The sequence below is a fragment of the Hemiscyllium ocellatum genome, chromosome X, assembly GCF_020745735.1.
Source record: "Hemiscyllium ocellatum isolate sHemOce1 chromosome X, sHemOce1.pat.X.cur, whole genome shotgun sequence".
Classification (NCBI taxonomy): Eukaryota; Metazoa; Chordata; class Chondrichthyes; order Orectolobiformes; family Hemiscylliidae; genus Hemiscyllium; species Hemiscyllium ocellatum.
The window spans coordinates 2,226,764-2,252,209 of NC_083453.1; positions in this window are offsets into that span (position 1 = coordinate 2,226,764).

Genomic DNA, 25,446 nt, shown 5'->3' on the forward strand with positions numbered 1-25,446 from the left:
CATTACTGTATCGGATCAGTTCGGTTTGTTATGGACCAGGCCAGACCCCACTCAAATTAATTTAAGATGGGAGCCTTATTGTAAAGACAGATGTGAAGTGGGTATTTCAGGTATGATGTAACTGGTCAAACCACTCGGTTTTAAGAAAAACATATTTAATTTAAACACTACGGTTGAAGCACAATCAAAAGGACGTGGAATTTAGCTCAACTAAACGATGGGCCAAATACTGACAAATGGGATGAGATTTAGTGATGTGTTGTCTATGAAGCACTATGGACAACTCTTACACGAGATATATCTGGAAAATTCCAGAATTGTGGCCAACATTGTGTCAACATTTACGTGAGATTGACTATTATTCGAGTATATATGGTAACTGACCCGACACAGTAACTATTTCTAATGAACTGTTTAAATACAGTACCATACCATAAACACACCCCTTCGCAAAAAGGTAATTTCGTCAAAACCAAGGACAAAATAACCTTTTTAAAGTGACAGCATCATCACATCTTCGCCCTTTTAAAAAAGAACCACCAATGCACAAGGATGTCTTCCTTTTAAACCCTTTAGTCTTACTCTGTTAGTACACTGCAACACACATACATTGACTCTAAACATGCAAACATTCACTCCTACATTCTATTGCAGTCTGTTTACTCCTGACACTGAACGCCTCCATTCTTCATCATCCATGTCTTGAGAACACATCAACAATCACAATTTCTTATCCTGCCACGCACATAATTTTCAAATTGAATGGCTGCACTCGCAAGCTCCATCTAAACAGTCTGCAACGTTGTATTTCAATTTCTCCACTAACGTTAATGGGTCATAATCAGTATGTACAATTGTCTCAGACACATTGCTGGCAATATCAATGTGGAAATGTTGTAACGCAAACACCAAGCTCAAGGTCTCCTTCTCAATTGTGGAATATTGTCTGTTGATGAATATTCAATTTCTGGGAGAACTACCCAAGAGATCTTTCTATTTTCTCTTTGTCATCCTGTAAGTGCACTGCACCGACACCCACATCACCTGCATTGATAGCCACTCTGAATGGCTTTGCCTAATTGAGTATGCCTAATACTGGGGCAGTGATTATCACAGTGTTCAGGCTGTCTCAATGCTGTCGTACAGCTTACCGTCCATTGAAATTTTCTGCACTTCTTCAATAAATAAGTGAGTGGAACAGGCACTCTGCCAAAATTTGGCATGAATTTCGGATAAAACCCACTTAATCCCGGGAACATTCATACTTTTGTCTTCGTCATGGGATGGGAAACTCCCCAATAACCTTTGTTATCGCATTCCTTGAGTCCATCATTCCATGTCCGCAACATGGTCCAGGAATGTGACTTGGGTTTTGGTGAATTCACTCTTAGCTATGTTTATGTAAGTTTCTGGTCCCACTTTCTCAACACAATCCTCCAAACATGGAATCCGATATGAATCAGACTTTGTAACTGCGTTGACTTTGCGATAATCTACACGTAATCGTTGGGTAACATGTGGTTTTGGCACCATTACTACGGGGGAGCTCCAGTCTATGCAATTCACTTTTATTATGTTGTCTTTGTGCGTGCATTCAACCTCTTTTTGAACCTGTGCCAAGTTTAGAGCAATACGTCCATAAGGAAGTTGCTCTCATGGAACCGCATTTCCTAAATCTACATCACGTACAATTAGATGCGTATATCCCAGCTTAATCCCTCATATTTCCCCATGTAATGGTAATAACGTTTTCAGCTGCTTTTAATTTTCCTCTGGAAGATAACTCAATAATTTGTCCCAAGTTTTGAGAACTTCCTCGTTGTCCAATTTAATTTGAAGAATGTCCAATTCAGAATCCTCTGAACTTGTGTCTTCACTTTGTATCGTTGTTATGGACCAGGCCAGACTTACTCAAAACATTTCAAGAAGGTAGCCCAGACCCTAACGTTTTGAGTTGTATCAAGAAGGTGTAACAGTGGATATTGCAGGAGTGACACAGTTGGCCCAAACATTCAGTTTTAAACAAAACACAATTTATATACAGACGACAGAATGAAACACAAACAAAAGAAACCAAATTTATAATAACTTAACCGATCTGAAAACCCAATCGAATCTATCACAACTTGATGATGCTGTTCTAAATAGTTGTAACATCCCCATAAACATCCGCTTTGCAACAAAGGTGAAATCAAACACAGGTTCTTGCAGGAGAGATGGCGGAGAGAGAGAAAATCAACATGAAACTGTTTCTTTGACCAGCAGCCTCCAAACCAGAATGCTTGCCAAAACCAAACCAATTCAAACCTTGAACTGTGAGAACTGGCCACTCCCCTTTCATTGTAGAAGTGTTTTAAAATAAAAGACTGAAAACCTTTTCCAAGTAGAAGTTGCCAGACAGATTTGAACCTCTGCCTTTAATATACTTATGGAAAAAAAAGCCATAGCAATATAAGCTTGTCAAAGGAGCAGCATTGTCGCACCACTCCCTTTAAAAAACGAACGATGCATATCCAAAGATGGTTTCATCCTAAAACCCCTTAACACTGATAGTATCCAACAACACATATGCATTACATTGACTATCAACATGCAAACATGCTCTACTCCATTCTGTTTCAGTCAGTTTACTCCTCCGTTTCTCATTCAAGTTTCGACAATACGTCATCAATCACGTTTTCTTATCCTGCCACAAGCACAATTTTCTAATTGAATGTCTGTAACAACAAGCTCCATTTCAACAATCTGCAATTATTATCCTTAAATTTTTCCACAAACTTCAATGGGTTATGATCAGTGTATATGATTGCGTCAGATACGTTACTGGCACCATAAACATTTACATGTTGTAACACCAAAACCAAGCAAAAAAGTCTCCTTTCAAATGTTGAATGTTTCTGCTGATGAATGTTCAATATCCTGGAGAAATATCCGACAGGTCTTCCTATTTTATTGTCGTCTCCCTGAGAGAGCACAGCACTGACAGCCACATCACTCGCAACAAAAAGACGAAAGAGAGGGGATCTAATTGAGGTGAACAAGATAATGAGAGGCATATATAGGTTGATAGCCAGAGACTTTTTTTCCCAGGGCAGCAATTGTTAACACGAGAGGTCATATTTTTAAGCTGTTTGGCGGAAAGTACAGAGGGGATGTCAGAGGCTGGTTCTTTACGTAGAGAGTTTTGAGAGCATGGAATGCGTTGCCAGCAGCAGTTTTGGAAGCGAGGTCATTGGGGATATTTAAGAGACTGCTGGACATACATATGGTCACAGACATTTGAGGGTTCGTACATGAGGATCAATGGTCGGCACAAAATCGTGGGCTGAAGGGCCTGTTCTGTGCTGTACTGTTCTATGTTCTATCGAAAAACACCTTGAATGTGATGATCGCTATTTCCTTTGCATGTCATAATTTTTCAGGTAGTAACACCTCGTAATATACTCATATTTTTCTTCTGTGCAGGGTTTTTGATACAGCTACTACAGGTTGTCATCTTTCTGTTGTAACTCAGTTAATTTGTCGCAACTAAAAATATTCACTTTGCCCTCCCCCTGTTCTTGTTTGTCTCAACCATTCGATCAAACATGGTCTCTGATAATTCTACTTCAAATTCCTTATCGGTAATATTTGATTTCTCCTCCTGTTTCAACTGGTGGGTTTGTGACCTTGTTATCACACAGTCAGGAAAAATCCCAGGGTACACTCCCTGTCATATCTCAGTTACCTGATTTTCTACTGGCTTTTCAACCTCAGTAGCCAACATTCCTCCCTGTGATCCAGCTTGATCATTACCAAGGACAAATTGGATTCCTGGAACCAAGAGCTTCTCCAATACACTACCACCACTTCTCCAATTTTCACTGGACACTCTAACCTCACTCTCCATAATGAAGCACTTCTGCATTCACCATTAATTCCACATCCCTGCACCTTTTCTAGTAATAATCTTTCTGAGTTTCGCATTTCCTCATCTCTCTCCATCAAATATTGAGATGATCCTGTGTCTCTTAATATTCTAAATTCTTTACCTGCTGCTCCTGACCTATGCAATTTAACCATACCTTCGCAAGTAAATGATTTAAGAAGATCTAGCACTTGGTTCTCAACCAACCTCTGACCAACTTGGATATTCCGTGCAGGTTTTTAGCCTCCACTGTGCTTCCCTTTACCACTTCAACAAAATTCACAGGTTTTTCGTGTTTTCTGACATCTGGCTCCCCAGGGCTTTTCCAAACCCACCAACATTGTGATTTCACGTGGCCGACATTATTGGAGAGCCTTTTAACTTCTCTTTCCCCTTCATGGGTTTCCTTTTTAACCCCTGGTAAGCTCTCCTTATAGATCTTCACCGACATCTACTTTTCCCTTTCCGCCTGATAATTTCTCTCTTCCCCAAATTTCTATCCCTCACGGATTAAAATTGATGTTGGAAGCCAAACTTTGATTTATGAACCAACTTATAATCATCAACCATTTCAACTGCTAATCTTGCTGTTTTAACTCTCTGTTCTTCCACATGAGTTCTCAATACCTCAGGAAGTGAATTTTTGAACTCCTCCAAGATAATCATCTCTCTAAAAGCATCATACATTTGATCTGTTCTTAATGCTTTCATCCACTTCTCAAAAATACTTTGTTTGATTCTATCAAACTCAACGTATGTTTGGCCAGCGTCCCTCCTTAGATTCCTGAAACATTGTCTGTCGGCTTCTGGCACAAGCTCATATGCACTTAAGATGGCTTTCCTCATCTCCTCATACTCGCCAGATACCTCCTCTGATAGGGATGCAAATACCTCACTTACACTACCAAACAATTTCGTTTGGATCAAAAGAACTCACATGGTCACTTGCAATATCATTTGTTTAGCCACTTTCTCAAATGAAATGACAAGATCTTCTACATCCTTCTCAACCAATGTAGGCAATGCTTGGAGAGATTTAACCAGATCCCCAGCAGGCCTTTGGCTGTCTGGGTTTACTCATCATCACTATCTTCCTCACTAATCCGACCTTGAACTCCATACTTTTAAACCAACTTGCTATTTAACTTCCAAGTTCTGACGTTCAAACCAACTCTCCGTTTCCCTGTCTTCTCAATCTTCCTGCTCTTTCCTCCTCTCTTTTTCCCTTTCTTCTGCCAGGGCGTTCCTCACCTTTTCCTTTCGCCCTGCCAAAGCGATACTTCCTTTTTCTCTTTCCTCTGCTTTTAACCATAATTCAAACTATTTCAGTTTCTTTTCACGTTCAAATTGCTTCACTTACAATTGAATTCGAGCCATTTCCAAAGGTTCTGGTTGTAATTCCAGCAAACGTAAATGCTGAGCTATTGGTGCAATGTCCTCTCCTGTTCCCACAGACAAAGACAACCCCAACTCCAGCTTGCATTCTAATCCTTGCTTTGGCTTGCTCACCTTTGGTAACAACCCCAAAGTCACTTCTTCCCCCCCCCAGGAAACTCTTGTGACTAGAAGAGCCATGACTACACCAAGCACTGTTTAAACCAACCGAATAGAACAGCCAGAACAAAAGATAACAACACCTATCACTTGGCATCTTTGAGTCCAAACCTGAACCCAAAGTGGGATTAGAATACCATAGAATATACCATAGAATCCCTACAGTGTGGAAACAGGCAAATTTGCCGAACAAGTCCGCATCGACCTTCTGAAGAATATCCCATCCAGACCAATCCCTCTGTCCTATCACACGTTATTTCCCTCGGCTAATGCACTAACCTACACATCCCTGCACACTGTGGGCTATTTAGTGTCGCCAGTTCACCCCAACCTGCACACCAAAAGCGAAGTAGCCTGATGGAACCAGGAAAACACAGGGAGAATATGCAAACTCTACCCAGACAATCGGCCGAGGTTGGAACCGAACCCAGGTCCCTGGCGCAGTGAGGCAGCAGTGCTAACCACTCTGGAATTCTACAATCAATCCCAACCAGAGGCCCCAATCTGTTATGGACCAGGCCAGACCCCTCAAAACATTTTAGCCATTCGCAAACCTAACTGTCCCCATATAGCAACTATTGCTGAATAACTGTTCCAGTACAATGACATCCCATAATACACCACTTGTTTAAAAGGTAAATTCAAACACAGATTCTTTTAGACAGCGGGGAGCAGCATGAACAGAGATTTCAGAAGAGGACAGAGGAATTCCTTACTGAAGCTTGTACCTCCTCTGGACTCACACATCTTGTGACTGCTACAGTTAACAACTGGGAGGACTGGCCACTCCCCTTCCATTGTTCAATTAAACACTTCCTAGTCTCCTCAACATGCCTGCCTTTACAGCCTCTCTTCAAACAAATCCAGGATAAATTAATGTTTTTAAAGTGACAGCATCATCAGATCTGTCATCTGTGACAGATTTTGAGTTCAAGCAGCAGCTGAGTTTAATCGAACCTGGAAGACTACAGCTAAGGTAAGACAGTTTGTTTTAAAATTCCTTACCGATCACGGGCAGCGGTGTTTTTTAAATTCTTCACAGAAAGAGCCGGAGAAGCAGGGTTAAAGACGACAACCAGAGGGGCAGCTGGGAAGGAAAGCACTGAGTTTACAACTCACTGTGACATCTCAATTCCAGGTTCCCCTTCTCCAACGTTCAAAGGTTTATTCGTTTCTGAAAACATCCCCTCTGGACAAGATCCTACTTCCGTTTCTGTTTCCAGTTTAGCTGTTAATTCTCTCAGGTTAGTCCGAATGAAATAATTCTAATACTCAACTATCATATATTCCACTCGCAGAATACTCTTCACAGTGTTCCAATTCATTTTAAAACCTCGACAACAAAATTCACCAGAACACAGCTGCTTCAGTTTCAGAAACTCTTGGGAACTTTATTCATAAAAGTGACACAGCGTTTTCTTAAAGTCAATGATTTCAGATCCCAGCAAGTGCCCCCAATGTTCTGATTGCAGCCGAGGTTGAGATGAGAGAATACAGGTCCAGAATTAATTCTGTCTCAATAGATAGCATCTTTTATTCATATAATGAGCCAGTCCATCACTGGAAGATCACAATATCAGGCTGTGATATGGTTCTCTACAATAAGGCAGATGTTTATTGCAAAAAATAAATCAAGCTAAAATAAAGCGAGTGATCTAAAGATAACATAGTTTGAAATATTTCACAAAGCCCCTCTAATCCCCCAACAACATTACTTTCCAGTGTTCAAGATGCAGAGAAATTGCCTGTGGATTTTCCAGATTTGATTTAACTGCTTGTTCTCAGCTCTTGTCTTGTAAACTGTGATTTTTTTTACTTTTGTGGAATATTCCTACAACGGGGAGTTTAGATTTAGTAATCTGCAGAATTTGAGAAAACTCATGGACTGGAATGTACCCTAACTGTACTCTTTCACTGAGGCAAACTGTCATCTTACAATTCCTACAACGGGGAGTTTAGATTTAGTAATCTGCAGAATTTGAGCCAACTCATGGACTGGAATGTACACTAACTGTACTCTTTCAATTAGGCAACCTGTCATCTTAACTACTTAGAAAAATCTCCTTTATCAGAGAGCTTGCTTCAAAGCTCAGTCAGCTCTCTTTTGAACTGAAATTAAATGTTTTACAAAACAATTGAGAACCTTGCCCATCACTCTTGTTTAAGCTAACAATGTTTCCTCTGCTGTTTCCACTGCCATGGTATTAACAAACCTCTATTAACAGGGCAGATACCTGCTCTCCGACAACTCTAATGATTCTTAAGTCATGATCTTGAGAGACCAAAGTAAATAATTTTAAAATTCATCAAAAAAATAGATGAGCAACCAAAAGCCACTGATCTGATCGTCAACCCCTAAAATAAATAATATTAACACATAAAACACACACAGACTTCATTTATACACAACCCAAAACTGAATTTTCACCGTTAAAGAAAAAAAATCTGTTAATCTGAACAACGTGTGCAACCTCACATGCATTCACATCATTTTAGAGCTGTCACATAGCCTTTCCAAGTCCCTCATGAGTTTTTTTTTTGTACTTTGCATTATGACCACATCACAGATTTCCATCTCCGGTCCAAGCTTGGAGAGAATCCAAATGAAAGCTGAGATAAGATTGGAAAACTGCTGAGATGTTTGATGCAGACTAGTGGGCCTGATTCTTGGGAGGCACTGAAACCTGGAAGTGATGATTGATAGGGGATTCTGTTGCAATTACTCACTTTGTGTATGATGCTCTGTCTGATTGTCCTAAAAGAGTTAAACCCATTAATCGAATTGTAATCGAAATTTTTGGCTTCATGGAATGAAATTTTATTTCAGCTAGAGTCCAAGATACGATGGTGGAACAGTAAAATCTTTGAATCTCCAGTCAACTAGCCACATCCCACAGGTATTTCTGTGAAGCCAAACTCCTTCCATCCTTTTTTGTATGTGACATGTTGAATTATTGATCAATAATTTCCAAATAAGTTTTGAAATCTCTCTCCCTCACAGGTAATTAAGTTGTGATTATGATACTTTCCCATGTAAAGTATGGCCTCTCCACCTGCACAACTTGCTATTTGGTTGCCATTTCAGCAATGCATCTGCTGTCTACTAACAATAATGCCATCCTGAAGCAAACAATTCCTTTATATGCTTCGCAAGACTCTTTCCTGGATCTCATCCCTGGGTGTAGTTTTTTTGTATGCCTTGTGCTTTGTGATTAGAGACTCTTCTATCTGGTTCACTGTCTTCTTCTGTTTTGATCAATTTGTGGCCATTTGTTTCCAGAAGCTAAAAACAAAGTATTGCACCGAGAGAACTGCAATGGCGATTCTAGCGACATCTTGCATTCTATTCTGCATCAAAAATGTGCCTGTCTGCTTTAAATATGAACCTTAGTATATAGTCAACAATGGGCTTTTGAAATGTAAGCCGAAGAAAGCTATCGGACTGAGGCAGGATGGAGAGGGTATGTCATATTTAAAAAACTTAGAATCCCTTTGCTCCCATTTGTATTCATTCTGTTAGCAGCATTCTGACAGTCAAGCACATTTTAGTAGCGACTCGAGACCGTAAGGGACTGAGGGGTCCAAATAAGGGAGAGAACCACAATGACCCCAAGTTAGAAAACAGAACTAAGTTAATTATTTTACTCTTTGCTATTTCCGGCAGTTTTCTACTTCTTTCGTACATTACACCATCAGAAGAGATTATCTAACTGAAACATTCAAAATATGTAGAGACATTTCAATTAATTTGCGGAATGCTAGTTCTTGCACGAATGCCTTTATTTATTTGGTAACACTATCTAAGTTCACTCAGCTGATTAAGGACACTTTGAAATCTGAGGTTGCACCAATTGCTCAATTATTGAAGAAATTAAAAACGGAGAGAAACAGCTAAGATGTGAATGGTATGATTCCCAGTCTATAAATGCTGTCTCAATCTGTGACCTGGAGCTAATAAACCCTGGCAGTAAATGGGGAAGGGCAAGACAGGAAACAGCATGGGTGATACATTCCCGCCTATGATGGATTTTCATCAATTCACATTGTCACCACACAGGTGGGAAAGTGTGCTGAGCCTTGTACCCCATTACACTGAGAGGGGGGTTGTGATAATCATAAATATTAATCCTTTAATCAAAGCACGCAAATTCTACAAACCTCCTGTCGGCTTGCATCAAGTTCACAGAAAATGCTGATACTTTCCCTGGATTGGCAAGAATTAATATTTACTGCAGATAAGTAAATGCTAATCACATGTAAACAGCTACTAGCTGATAACATATGGGTGTCCTGGTAACAGTCCATTTGGATCGTTAAAAAACATGCACGCAGATTCAGTCACAAGTTCACAAACTAAAAACAACATTGGTTTATTGGTGATCGGGAAAACAACCCTGTGAACCACAGTTTGGTAGCATCACTCCAAATGGCTTCACTAAGATGACCCTTTTGGCTGTTGGTGACATTTTGTTCAGCAATGACTTTTCTCCAGTCTCACTTGCTCTCAGATGTACAGTACCCTATCGTCAACGTTGATGACAGGGTCACTGCTTCAGGACAGTGATCTGACAGCAAGTGATGGGAGGAAATAGATGGCCTTCTTCAGAATCCATGTATTTCAATGCACCCACCTCACCCCTCCAGAGGTCCTCAGGGCTCTCCTTGTCTCGTTCCCATCCACAAGCTACCAAGAAACCAACCATCGAATAAACTTTGATATCCCAGAATGGTCAGGTTGCACAAACCAATCAGCGACTTGTTGAAGGCCAAATCCCATTCTCCATATTCCTGCCGCCTGCCCGACTGAAAACCACACCCCCTGTTGTTCAAAGCAAGCAGCAGTGTAAACAGCACGTGCAATGAGTTTCGGTGACGTGTTTTTTTTAAATGAAATTTCAAAAGAAATCTGGTCTTGTGAGGCATATCCAGTGGTGAATTGGGAATGAATCTGTTTTCCAGACTGCTCACCTCTGGTTAGAATGTACAGAATCATATTGATCCAGTTAGGAACTGACAGGAGTGGTGATCTCCAGCTTGGACGAGTTTCAATCAAGTGATTCCCCAGCACGACATTTGAATTGTTCTAATCACTGAAAGGTAATCTGCCCATTCTTTAATTTTCCCTTAATGAGACCTTCAAATAGTACATTATCTGCTCCTGTGGGTGTTTCTCTAAACACAGAGATGTCATACAATTTTGGGGATTCATCCTCCATTTTATTTGAAAAAGGTATTGTTGAGAGTGGCATTAATTTAGCGTTCCATATCTGATGTTTCCCATGTCACATTAAACTTCATCTAACTGTGTCACATCAGTAAGTAGCTTTCTGCAAATGGAAAGAAATCTCAATATGAAAACAGAGGACAGGTTATCACAATCAAATATTTCCTTTCTTTGCCTCAGTATCTAATGTACCATTTCTCAATTAACTGTCAGATAAGTGCAACAAAATGGTCACCAACCTACATTACGTCACTGTGATCAGGAACTCCCTAATATTACCAGCAAGATAATGCACTTTCAATCTCATTCCCATGATCACTTCAAATCAGCAAATAACAGGATATTAATTTGGGGAATCTCGAGTAGCAGATATGAAGAAATATTATCTCTTATTCCTGCCCTATTCTGTTTCTGCCTTTCTAACAGGTTTTAGAGTTTGATGATACATAAAATATAGAACATGAAACGGAAAACAGTACAGCACAGTACAGGCCCTTCAGCCTTTGATGCTGTGCCAACCTTTTATCTTACTCTCAGATCAAACTACCCTACACAATCTTCATTTTACGATCTTCCATGTGCCTATCCAAAAGTCATTTGAATATCCCTCATGTATTTGACTCGACTACCACTGCGGGCAGTGCATTCCACACACCTACCATTCTCTGAGTAAAGAAACTTCTGCTGATCACCTTAAAATTCATGAAACCTCACTCTTCATGACAGCGATTTCCATCCAGGTAAAATGTCTTTGGAATATCCTCTTTATAATGCGTCTCATCACTTTGTATAACTCTACCAAGTAACATCTCATCCTTCTTCGCTCCAATTAGAAAAGCCCTGTCCCCTCAATCGCTTTTCATAAGACATGGCCTCCAGTCCAGGCAGCATCCTGGTAAATCTCCTCTGCAACATCTGTCAAGCTTCACATCTGTAAAGAGGACGTTTTATACTTGAACCACACTGGGACCAACACCCTTGCAGGTATGTTTGCTCGTGCAGTTGGGAGGAATTTAAACGAGTCTGGCGGGGGGATATTGATGAAATCGAGGCACATCATGCAACAGCAAAGGAAATAAGTCAGAGTGAGTTAAGGTATGTTTAGTGTCAAGAGCGTAAGGCAAGATTTACTTCAATACTCGGAGCGTAAGAGATCAGACTGATGAGTTAAATGTGTGTATTGACCTTTGAAATTATGATATTGTTGCCATCAAATAAACATGGTTGCGGGAAGAGCATGACAGGCAATTAAACTTTCCGAAGTATGGAATCTTTAGGCGAGACAGGGAAGTGTTAAAAGGATGGTAGGTGTTGAGCGCAATAAATGAAGGAGTCAATTACTGCAAGAAGGAGAGAAGATACCTTAGATGGGTCCTCAAACGAGGCATTGTGGGTAGAACATTAGGAATGTTAAGGTGTAACCTACTTTATTGGGAGTGTATCATAGGCCCCCAACGAGTCAGTGGGAAATAAAGGAGTAAAGATATAGACAGTCCACACAAATGTGTAAGAATAATAATCGGATAACTGGACGAGGGGATTTCAAAATTTCCAACTGAAATTAGAATAGTCATCCTATTAAGGGTTTAGAAGGGGCAGATAACTTGAAATGCATTTGGGGAGATCTTTCACATCAACATTCAGAAGGCCCAACATGGGACTGTGCATTATTGGGTCTGGTTCTGAGGATAGAATCTGGCCTGTAGTATGGTTCAAATTTATTGTGGTCAAAGTAAAAGATGACATGCAAAAAAAAATGGCGGTGGACTGGGGAATGCAGAGTTTATTAAAATAAAGGAAAATGTGGCCACCGTTGACTGGGAACAGCTCCTTGTAGGTAAGTCTATAGCAGAGCAGTGGGAACATTCAAAAAGGAGCTGGGAAGATTGCAGGCCCAACGTGACCCTTTAGGAGGAAATACAGCAGCAGTACATTCAGGGAACCATGGATGTCTCATACAATTCAGGACTGGATGAGGAAGAATAGAAAGGCTTTGAGTAAGTCCAAAAGCAGGAATTCAGATGTGGCCCGAGAGGAATACAAGAAGTACAAGAGGGAATTTAAAAAATAAAGAATGAAGACCAAGAAGGGACATGAAAAAAGATTTGCAGACAGAATTAGGGAGAAACCGAAGGTATTTTTGAAATACAAGTAAGGGAAGACATTAATCAGGGAAAGCGAACGGTCTATTAGGGAACAAGGGGGCAACATGTGTGTGAAGCCACAGGATATCAGAAGGATATTGAAAGAATACTTCTCTTCGGGTTTCACTTTGGAAAAGTCGATCGTAGGAATGGAATTTCGGGAACAGGGATTGTGAGGAACTTGCATAGATTTCAAGACGAGATCGGGAGGTATAGTCAGGTCTGTCGGGCTTGAAAACAGACAAATCCCCTGACCCAGATGACTTGCATCACAGGCTGCAGTGGGGAGCGGAAGGGGGATGGGGAAGGTGAGGAAGGATATTGCAGGGACTCTGACATAAATTTCTAACTCATCTGTTGCCAAAGGGGAGGTGCGAGAGAAGTAGAGGATGGAAAATATGGTTTCACATTTCAAGAGGTGTGGGAGAGATGAACCAGGAAATTACAGACTGGTAAGTCTGACAGCAGTGGGAGGGAAGATGTTGGAGAAAGATCTGAAGGTTAGAAGGTGATTTGAGGACTGGAGGCTGATATCCAGTGGTATACCAGAATGATCAGTGTGAAGAGCCTCATGTAGGTTATATTCAGAAATGATATGGATGGAAATGTGGGGAGAATGTGAAGCAGCTTTGAAGATGACACCAGGATTGGTGGGGTGGGTAAGAGTGAGTGAATTTGACAGAATGATTTTACCAACTGGGTGTCTGTTGAGTTGGGATGACTCGATCAGCCATGTTCAGTCACAGTGTGACAGCAGGAAACAAGCCCCCCATTGATTTAGGCAAATTCAACAATTTCAGACATTTTTAATTGACCTGCACAGTGACGTGCGAGACACATGGGGAACATATTGACCATCTGTAAGTATTTCATACTTGAAATGACTTGTGGATGAGTGTATCTTGATTCCCAGTGCAATGCTTCCATCATGTCTGGGACACTGTCCTTAATCCATGGTGGTATTTGACCAGCGATTTCGTGCACATTCATATTATTTCCAGAGAGGCACTATATCAAAATCCTTCTGATAATCCAAATACATCACATCCACTGCTTCACCACGTCAACTCTGCCAGTAACATCTTCAGGAAACCCTGTCAGTTCCCTCCCCTTCGCAATTCTGTGTTGCCTCTGCTGAAAGAGAGAATGGTTTTCTACTTATAAAATACTTGCTTGCTCTGTAATATATTAATCATCTTCCCAACGACTGAGATCAGATTAACAGATCTGCCACTGCCATTTTTATTCTCCAACCTTTCTTAAACAATGATGGAGCATTTTCAAAATGCTAAAGAACTGTCCGCATTGAGATATCTATATCATTTAAACTGTGATGATCAATGTATGTGATGAAAATCTTCATGTAATAATCACTCTCTCTGTCCAAATCTTTTTCACCTCTCCCTGGCAAAGGCTGATAGGTCCCCTCAATATGTTAACTTTCAGCCTCATGAATTTCTCCCATATCAATTCTCTATAACATTGAATTTTTTCAGTTCCACACTTCACTGGATCATTGAATCGTGTTTGGTTTGGGGAGACTTCCTGTGTCTTTCACTTTTAAGTCAAAGTACTTATTTCGCTTCATTACCATTTCTCTCTTTCCCATTATGAATGTCTGTCTCTTCACAGAATTGACCCACATTAGTCTTTCTTCATCTGTCTTCCTGAACATTGTGCAATCATCAGCGAACATCCACCCTTTCGACATGACAGTGGACGCAGTGGAAAATGGTTCAACCTGTGGAAATCTTGCAGAGATGTCCTGGAGCTGAGTTGCCCATTCCCCAAACAACCACAACCATCTGCCATTATCTTCCATCAGGCTCCGAACAGAGGAGAGATTTCCCCCGGATTCACATTGACTCCAGATTTGTGGTGGTTCTTTTCCTACAAATTACCAACTGTCTCCTTGATGTCAAGGATAATCACTCCTATCTGATCTCCAGTTTTTGTAATTTGTAATAATACCAGGAAATCATATCATGATAATCCTTTTCATAGACTGGAACATGACGATTTCCACCTTAATAAATTCATAAACTTAGTGATAGAGGAGAAGGCAATCTGAAGTCTCGTAAGAATTAATGCAGTGAGTAAAGCTAAGTGTACCTCATGAACCAAGATCATATAAGGTTTAAACCCTTGAAGCTTCAGAATAGTGGGTACACAGTTAACAGAGAGCCATGGCAGAAATATATTAATTTGTGAATGTTCAAGGAGTGGCCAGCCGAGTGGAATGTGCAGCTTGCCACATGTGGGGAGTCCTGGACATTGTCAGTGTCTGAGATGACCACATGTGCAGGACATGTTCTCAGCTGCAGAAGCTGCAGCTCTGGGTCACGGAGCTTGAGCAGCAGTTGGAGACACTGTGGCACATTGACAAGTGAGAGTGATCTGGACAGTTCGTTTAGAGAGGTGGTCACACTGCAGCTCAAGGGACTAGAGGTAAGAAGGGAAGGGAATGGGTGACCACCATACAGTCCAGAAAAAAACAGGCAGGTAGTGCAGGAGTTCCCTGGGGTCCCACTTCCTAACCGGTATTCCATTTTGGAAGCTGATGTGGGTGCTGGTACGTCGGAGGAATGCAGTCACTGCCAAGCTTATGGCACCACAAGCAGATTGACTGCACAGAGGGAGGAATAAAGGAAGAGGATTAGTGACAGTGGATTCTCTAGTCAGGGGTGTAGATATCTGCACACAAAGATGTGACTCCAGGATGGTGTGTTGTTTTCCTCTTGCCAGAGTCAGGGATGTCAATGAACGGCTGCAGGGCATCCTGAAAGGAATGGGTGATGGGCGAGAGAGCGGGCAGAATATTGGTGCAAATGATCTGTGCAAAGTGAGGAATGACATCTTACACCATGAATTCTGGGTGTGAGGCAGGAGATTAAAACGCATGGCCTCAACAGTTGTAATCTTGGGATTATTACCGCTGCAACATACCAGTGAGTATCCAAATAGGAAAATAGGACAGATGAACACATTTCTTATGAGTTCACGAAAGAGGGAGGGTTTTTGATTCCTGGATCACTGGGGCCATTTTTGGGGAAGGTGGGACTCGTGTAATGAGGACAGTTGGCACCTGAACCACACTGGAACCAACATCATTTCAGATAGGTTTGCTCGTGGTGTTAGGAGGAATGTAAACGAGTCTGGCAGGAGGAGGGGACACAGAATATCGATGAAATAGAGACTCATCATGCTACAGCAAAGGAAGCAAGTCAGAGTGAGTTCAGCTACGTTCAGTGTCAAGGGAGTCAGGCAAGGCTGGATGGTCATTACTTTAATAAGAGCTGTGTAAAAAGTCAGATTGATGTGTTATTGGTGTGGATTGACACATGGAAGTACGATGTTGCTACCATCACAGAAACATGGTTAAGGGAAGGGCTGGCTTGGCAACTCAACATTCCCGGGTATAGGACCTTAAGGCGAGATAGAGGAGGGTGTAGCAAGGATGGTGGTGAAACACTATTCATGAAGGAGTCAATTACTGCAAGAAGGAGAGATGTTATCTTAGATGGGTCCTCAAATGAGGCTTTGGGGGTAGAACGTAGGAATGTTAAGGGGACAGCTACTTTACTGGGAGTGTGCTATTGGCCCCAAGGCGTCAATGGGAAATAGAGGAATAAACAAGTCAATGTTTAACAGAGATGTGAAAGAACAATAATCGGTAATTGTACAGAATAATATGTTTAAAAAAAAAACCTTTCTCCAGACAACATCCCCTCCAAACACTCTTGCGGTAGGGACAACATGGGATGGAACAGAAACATACTAAATGACAATATCATTTTCCAGGCTGGTGATTCACTCCAGCTCCCGCAGTGTCCACTGGTCTCGAATGACATTTACCATGCTGTGGATAACCTGGTGCTGCCCCTCCAGGGACACCACCCAAGGGCGGATGTAACGGTGAAAGAGGGGCAGAGAGTCAGGAGCGACAAGCCCGTCCTCGGCCTGCTGCCTGGACCTGTTAATGGTCATCTTGGGCAGGTCTTGGAGCAGAGACATAAGAAGGCCTGGAGACGTGTCCGCTCATCCCCACACCTGGTGTGGGTAGATCAGGAAGGTGGGACTGAAATGGAAACAACATTTTCACAGAAGCCCCTTCAAAAACCGAACAACAGGCTGCAAATGGACACACTGCGCATACTCATGTAAAGCAGTCTCCACCAGGTCACAGAACGTGTGTGTGCTCTGGCACCTGGTGAACTCCCTCAGCTGACAGTTGTTTGGGACCACTGCTGGCAGCACTCTCCACAACAGATCCCTGGTGTAAGATGGGAGGACATCTTTGTAGATGACCCTCCGATAGGAATGTCAGCTCACAGAGGGAAAAACGTCACATCAAGGCATGTCCGGGCAGTGGACTGAGGCGTAAAAGTGAAGAATATGCAGCATCAGCCCGTACATATAAAACCTCAGTGCTGTTCGAAAGGGCACCGGGAGGATATTCCTCAGACAGCTCAGATTGTGGAACACCCTGGCACGGGGGAAGGTACGGGCTGATGGGCTGATGTCGAGTTCGGGATGGACAGGGGTCAGAATTCTGTCTCCTTTCTTGCTCCAGAGGATACTGTGCGATACTGGTCGTTCCCCATCTATTCATGTTCATCCATCGTTCTTGATGCAGTCATATCTGGTGAGACTTAAATGTGCTGTTCCATGACATCCTTTTATTAATGCTCTGAGTAGCCGTTTCATCATCGATAATATTAGACAGATTTGCTCCGACACACCCTTCCTTTTCCTCCATTCATCCCGCTATCACTGTTATCCATTCCCCTTCCCATGCTGTGGCATTTCCATTTGTTTTATTGATGCTGACATTGAATAATTCGCTTCAAAGGAAACAAAAACACGTTTGTAAAGCTTTCTCTGAACTTGGACAGTGTTGCTACATAAATAAGTGTGTTTGTACAGCAGTTTAAATCCCAGAGCATATTTGCTACATATCAGAATACATATTCTGAATTTTCATCAATTAATGGATCTAAAGTATCAAAATATTTGAAAAGGTACCACAACCATAGAAGGATGAAGCTACTGGATATTGTGAAGAGTAAAATGATAGACTTTCGTCTGCTCTCCATCTCTGGATCACATTGATTCTGCCCCTTGCTCTGATCCCTCAGTCTCTTATGGGCTCGACTGGACACTAAAATGTACCTGACTGTCAGAGTGTTGATCAACAGAATTAAAGCAAATGGGAGCATTGGAGTTAAGACCTTTTCAAAACTTTTGAATCCTCTCCATATGGGATCATCATAATAGGCGTCATTGTTGGTGCAGAACCACTCGACATTGTTAATGATTAGTTCAGCTTCATACCTGAAGTAGGTGGGAATGTTTTTGAAACAGAGCAGAATGCCTGTTGTTGCTAGAACCACTGTCACAGTTTTCTTAGTGCAATATTCAATTTTCAACTTCTGGCAACAAGTGGCAACAAATCGATCAAAGGTAAAAGTGACGGTGAACCAGACGGAACAGTCTGTGGCAGCACGGCGCAGGGTATAGTGAACCCTGCGGACAGTCGTCACATCCAAGAAATTCAGAGTGAAATAATAATCATTGATCCGGTATAGTATGACCTCAAGGATAATGCACAGCAGATCCGCTGTCACCATGGCAACCAGGTAACAGTTGGTGCATGGGGAGATTCCACATTTTGCTCTGAATAAAATCACAAGTGCCAGTAAATTCACTGTGGGAGAGTGAAGGGAAAGGGAATTAGAAACTATGGAAAAATCATTCACAGTTTCTGAGGACAGTCCTTTGAACAAAACAAATCAGCCATGCCTTCACCAGGTCTCCAAGGTGGACAGATCAGTGTAAAGTTCAGGTTGAACAGGTATCTGTCAGAGGGGTGGATCAGACTGCTCACTGGAAGCAGGTCAGTGCTTTAATATTCCAGTGGGGAATTGTGTGTCTGAAGCTGGAGATGTGCAACTTTGGAGCAGACACTCTGCCCCACCGGCTGCAAGGTATTCTATTTCCTTTTCTGTTGCAAAGTGTGTTACCTGACAGGAAATACTCACTACCCCATTAGACTCACCCTCTGAGTTGTGTGTCTGTCCTTCACACGTCATATTTTGTGGTCTTACCTCCTGTAGATCACTTTCAACTTCACCCCCAACCCTCCAGCCAAATTAACGAGCCAATCTTTATTGGTAATTCGCAAATCATTCAGGGATTTCTTTTCACTTCTAGACTTGTTTCAGCAATGAGGCAAGTGTTTGTTGATATATTACTGTACAAAACTTGGGTAGATTTCCCTTCATTCATTCATACTGTTTGGCACCCTACTTCCCATTGAACTTTGTCTCTGTGACGAGACCCCAGTTGATGTGAAGGTGGATGCAGGAGGAGAGCTCTGTAGATCTGTTCCCACTGCTCCACATATCGCCAATTGAAATGAAACTGCGCAAGAATACCCATCATCAATTTACATTTCACACAAAACGATCTGTCAAACAGGTTCCTCAGCAAACTCAATTGTTTGTTTGCAATCAGAAGAAAACATATTCAACAAGTATGGCATCTTTGATTCCCATGGAATTCAGGAAGATCGAAGAGTAAATGGTTATCCCAATTAAAGTACTTAAAGACACTCTCTCCCTCTCTCTTCCTGTTCCCGAATGGAACAAGAACAAAACAGGTTCTTGTGCAGAGGTGGACAAATTCAGAAAGAACATGGACAATTTAACGAATGGATTATTTGTAAACACTAAATGAAAAGGTGTTGGATGTTGCAACGTTACTTGTTCTGTGTTTTTACACACGTGGTTATGTCAAAAACCGTGCACCTTTGCCGATAAAGTCTTGTACATACAGATTCTTCGGACAATGTCATGTTTTGATGTTCTTTCAGTCGCTCAATCAAAATGAGGAAAATGATTCACTCTGAACTGGTGTTGTGTGATTTTTTTTGTTTCTGAATTGGGGCAGGTTAGCCTGAGCAGCTTCCTCATGGCAGCTTTCTCTCCAATTCAGCTTGTTCTTAGCAAACCTTCCGCCAACTCAGCTTTATCCTCAGAACCTTCCATCCAATCCATCGTGTTCTTATCAGACATTCTTCCAACTCAATATGTTTTTTAAGTGAGCTTCTGTGCTACTCAGATTCCGTTCAACTGAATCAGATACAGCAATAACCTCTCCAAAGCTGTATCAGTCCAAAACATATTTAATCATGAAACATCAACAATTCCAGACGCTTGTGTTGTGAAAATGTGGGCGTACTTTAAAAAGCAGCAGAACTACCGGACACAGGACCAAGTGTTCTCAATAAGGCAACAATTTGACACTTGCTTGAACACATCGATTAGCTCTTTTCCTGGAGACAAAAAGAAATTCGAATTCGGTCAATCAATTTAAACTATACCTTGAAAAGTATCAAACTCCAATCCAGTCTGAATTGAGTATATTGAGAATCTTCAACTCCCATGACACAATCCGATGCTCTGGGAGGACAAAACTGGGGGAAATTGAACACTTGAGAGGAGAACTGCCAAGTCCAGCATGTAAACAGACTGCTTAAAAAAAACTCTTTTAAAACGGTACCATTTTGATCAGTCACCTGTGATGCAGAAATTCCTAAGAAGAAGAAAAGAAGACACAGGAAGATCTAAATAGAAGGAAAGCTGGCTCGTTTTGAGATTAGAAGTGTAGTTTTGTAGATCGTGATTGGGAGCTTTATCAAAGTATTGGGAGTATTATAGATGAGAAGTCAAAAGATAGGTTAGAGTAAGGATTAGTAAATTATTGTCTGTTATACTTTAATAAATAAAGTTGTTGTCTTTTACTTCAAATAGTTCTTGGCCACTCGGATTTCACAGATGACTGCACAGCATAAATCTTTGTTGTGTTGCTGATTTTAAATTAAGCAGGATGGTTTATCCTGTGTCGTAGCAGTTTCACGGTAAACCCTTCTGCTGAATTTAAAACCAGCAACACAGCAAAGATTAATCCCGTGCAGTAATCTGTAAAACTTCAAGTGGCAAACAACTCTTTAAAGTAAAAATTAACAACTTAATTTCCAAAAGTATAACAGAGAACAGTTAACTAACAACTGTTTACGATGCCTTTCTCTAACTTAGCTATTATCTTCCCTTCCATTATACTAGTCTGAAAAAACTCCCAATTGACATTTCCAAAACCACACTTCTAATCTCAGAACCAGCCAGCTTTCATTCTTCTATTCGGATCATCGTGTGTCTTCTTTTCTTCTTGTTAGGAATTTCTGCAACACAGGTTGCTGATCGAAAAGGTACCTTTTTTGAGAGAAACAATTTTCAAGCAGTTTGTTTACATGCTGGGCTTGGCAGTTCTCCCCTCGACTGTTCAATTTTCCCGGTCTTTTACCCCCAAAGCATCAGATTGTGTCATTGGTTTTTAAGCTTGTCAATTGACTCAATTCAAACTGCATTGGAGTTTGATATTTTTCGGGGTATATTTTAAACAGATTGGCTCAATTCGCATTTGCTTTTGTCTCCAGGAAACGAGCTATTCGAGTTTTTCGAGCAAATGTTACATTGTTACCTTATGGAGAAGATTTGGTGCTGTGTCCGGTAGTTCTGCTGCTTTAAACTCTCTTAAAGTACACCCACATCTTCATAACACCTCTACCTTTAAGAAAAAAAATAAATCATCAAAATGAAAAGATGGCTTCATTGTTTTTTCTACTTTTAAACACATTGTCCTAACATACGGATCACTTTAATATAAGTTCACTTTAACTTATTCCCATATACCGGTATATCTCATCAAAACTCGATCAGTTAAATCCGCGATGATGTATCTGTGATTAAATTCTTCTGACCTGCAACATGTATGATTTTTCTAACATAAGATTTTAATGAAAGATTCTTATCTTTAAAATGTTCGAAGAATGTAAGCAGATTGTGGTCAGTGTACACAACCTTCTCTGTCACATTGTTTGTGACATACACATTAAAGTGTTGTAAGGCCAGCACAAACTCACTAGTTACTTTTCGATTGTGGAGTGTTTCCTCTGGTGGATGTTGATCTTCTTCGAAAAGCAACCAACTGGCAATTCAATCCCATCCTCATCTTCCTGAAGGAGTACAACTTCAACTCCAATGTCACGAGCATTTGAAAAGGTTTTGAAAATTTGTAACAGCTAAAACTGGTTTGGTGGTTAATATTACTTTCAAATGGTCGAATGCCTCCTGGCATGATTCTGACCACCAAGATGTTGTGTTCTTCATCAGCAAATTGGTTAACGATGCCACTACATGGCTGAAGTTTGGAGCAAACTTCCAATAGATTCCTTCTGAGTCCTAAGAGTCAAAGCATCTCTTTCTTTGAGTTTGGTTATGGAAAATCCTCGATGACCTTCGTTTTTGCCTTCTGTGTGGTCAACCTACCATGACTGATGCTATTACGTTCTAAGAACGTCACCTCTGCTTTCACGAATTCAGTTTTATTTAAGTTTATCATCGGTTTTGTTTCTCGTAGTTGTTGAAAGAGCTCTGCCAACTGTACCATGTGATCTTTCCAGGATTACTAAAAATCACTACATCGTCCAAATAGACTGCGCAGTTTGTTAACCCAGCCACAACTCTGTTCATGAGTCTTTGGAATGTGGCGGGTGCGTCCTTCATTCCAAAGGGCATTACTTTAAACTGATAAACACCATTTGGGGTTACAAACGCAGAAATTTCTTTTGTTGTTTCAGACAAAGGTACCTAACAGTAACCACCCATGAAGTCCAAGTGGTGATGGAACTCAGTTGTCCAAGTTTCTCAATACAGTCCTCCAATCTAGGAATTTTAGATGAGTCTGATTTTGCAATGCCGTTGACCTTCCAATATTCTACACAGAATCGTTTAATCCCATCTGGATTGGGCACAAAGATGATCGGCGAACTCCCCTCGCTCTGGTTTGGTTCGATGATGTTCTTGTCGAGCATGGCCTCCACCTCCACCTGGACCTGTCTAGCTGTGAAAGGATTAAGCCGATAGTGGTGTTGTTGTATCAGAGTAATATTCTCTACGCCTACTTCATGTACAATTGTCTTAGTCCTCCCCATCAGATTCTTACATGTGTCCTTGTATTGTAGTAACAAAAACCTTTCAGCTGCGTTCTATGCTCCTGGGACAGATAGCTCACTCAGCTATCCCTCTCCTCAAGGACTTCTTCAGTTTTAACGTCTATTTTGAGGCACCACAAAATCCACATCATCTGGATTTGATTCCTCACTCTGAGGGGTAGTAACTAACGCTGGTGTCTCCAGTTCCTCTTCTCTCGTGCAATACGGTTTCAACATGTTCGCATGACATACCCCATACCTGTTTTTATCCAGCTGGCATCTTTACTGAAGAGTTCACCTGACTCAACCTTTTCTCAATTTGATAGGGACCACTAAACCTGGCTTTGAAGGGATCTCCTATCACTGGGAACAGAACTAACAAATTATCCCTTCGAGAAAATGTCCGAGTCTCATAGCTTTTACCTGCCATCTACTTCATTCTGCACTGTGCTCTCTTTAGATACTGTTTAGCTAACCCCCCCAACCTCCACCATCACCTCCAATACATAATCAAAGTGTGAGATCACCGACTTTGGCCCTGTCAATTTTTCTTTAATTTATTTCGAAGGGCCTCTCACTTTATTGCCGAATATTAACTCGAAGGGAGTGAACTGAGTGATTTGTTTGGGGCATCTCTCATGGTAGTTAATGCGAATGGGATACCTTTATCCCAATCATTCGGATAATCCTGACAGGATGTGCTCAACATGGTCTTCAAGGTCTGATGCCACCTTTCTAAAGCTCCCTGGAATTCAGGATGATACACACTGGATTTAAAGTGCTGTATACCTCAGCTGACCATAACCTGCTTAAACAACATAGCAGTAAAATCTGACCCTTGGTCCGACTGAATCTCTGGGTAGCCCATACCTTGTGAAAAAGGCTATTGACTCCTCTACCCCGCTTTTTGCCTCGTTATTCGGGAATGGATTTGCCTCCGGAAATCTGGTGGACGCATCCATTATATTTAACAAGTACTGGCTCCCACTTTTAGCTCTCCGGAGGGACCTACACAGTCAATTACAACCCGCATGAAATGTTTTTCAAATGCGGGAATTGGCAACTAAGGTGTTGGTTTTATAACCACCTGTGGCTTACTTACCATTTGGCGTGTATGACATGTGCAGCAAAAGTTCACCACATTCTTGTGCATGCCAGGCCAATAAAATTGTTCTTGGACCTTAGCTTGAGTCTTTTATATCCCTAGGTGACCTCCTACATGTAGTTCATGTGCTACCCATAACACATCCTGTCTGTATGCTACCAGTAACACAAACTGGTGCATTAACTTCGGCCAATTGCTCCTCCGCATTAACCTGCTGTGGTCTCCATTTCCATCCTAGGATTCTGTCTTTCCGATAACAATCTTCCGGTATATTCTCTGCATCCTTTTCGGTGTATGCACCCATATATTTATATCTTTCATCGTCTTGTCTTGCAGTTGTAAGTCTTTTAGCCTTTCAGGATTAAACATTTCTGTCTGACCCTCTGTTTAAGATCGAGAACACTAACCTGCAAGTGATAAAACCTGCTGGGAGTTTTTAGATTAGATTACTTACAGTGTGGAAACAGGCCCTTTGGCCCAACAAGTCCACACCGGCCCGCCAAAGCGCAACCCAGCAAGAGCCCTACATTTACACCTTACCTAACACTACGGGAATTTAACATGGCCAATTCACCCGACCTGCACATCTTTGGACTGTGGGAGGAAACCCACGCAGACATGGGGAGAACGTGCAAACTCCACACAGTCTGTCGCCTGAGTCGGGAATTGAACCCGGGTCTCAGGCGCTGTGAGGCAGCAGTGCTAACCACTGTGCCACCGTGCCGCCCACTAAGACCCCCAAACCTATTCAAATCTTTCTAAACCAGTTCAAATCACGGACCCGAGCTCCAAAATTGTTACAACACGGGATAAACCCTCCTGCTTAATTTAAAACCAGCAACACAGAAAAGACTGATCCCATGCAGTAATCTGTAACAATTCAAGTGGCCAAGATCTATTTAAAAATTAACGACTTTATTTCCAGAAGTATAACAGATAATAATAAACTAACAACTATTTCCCATTGCATACTCTAACCTTCCCTTCTATAATACTAGTCTGAGAAAACTCCCAATTTACAAAAGATTTACAAAACCACACTCCTTATCTCTAAACCAGAAAGCTTTCATTCTTCTATTCGGATCATCCTGGGTCTTGTTTCCTTCTTCTTAGGAATTTCTGCGTCACAGATTACTGATCAGAAAGGTACTTTTCAGAGAGATTTGTTTCTTAGTAGTCTGTTTACAGGTTGGGCTTGGCAGTTCTACTCTCAACTGTTCAATTTTCCCCAGTCGCACAGACCCTCAAAATATCGGATTGTGTCACTGGCTTTTCCGCTTGTCAATGTTCTCAATTCAAACTGGATTGGAATTTGATATTTTTCGGAGTATAATTTAAAATGATTAGCCGAATTTGAATTTGTTTTTGTCTCCAGGCAATGAGCTAATCGAATTGTCCAAAACAGGTGTCACATTGTTGCCATATTGAGAACACTTGGTGCAGTTCCCGTTAGGTCTG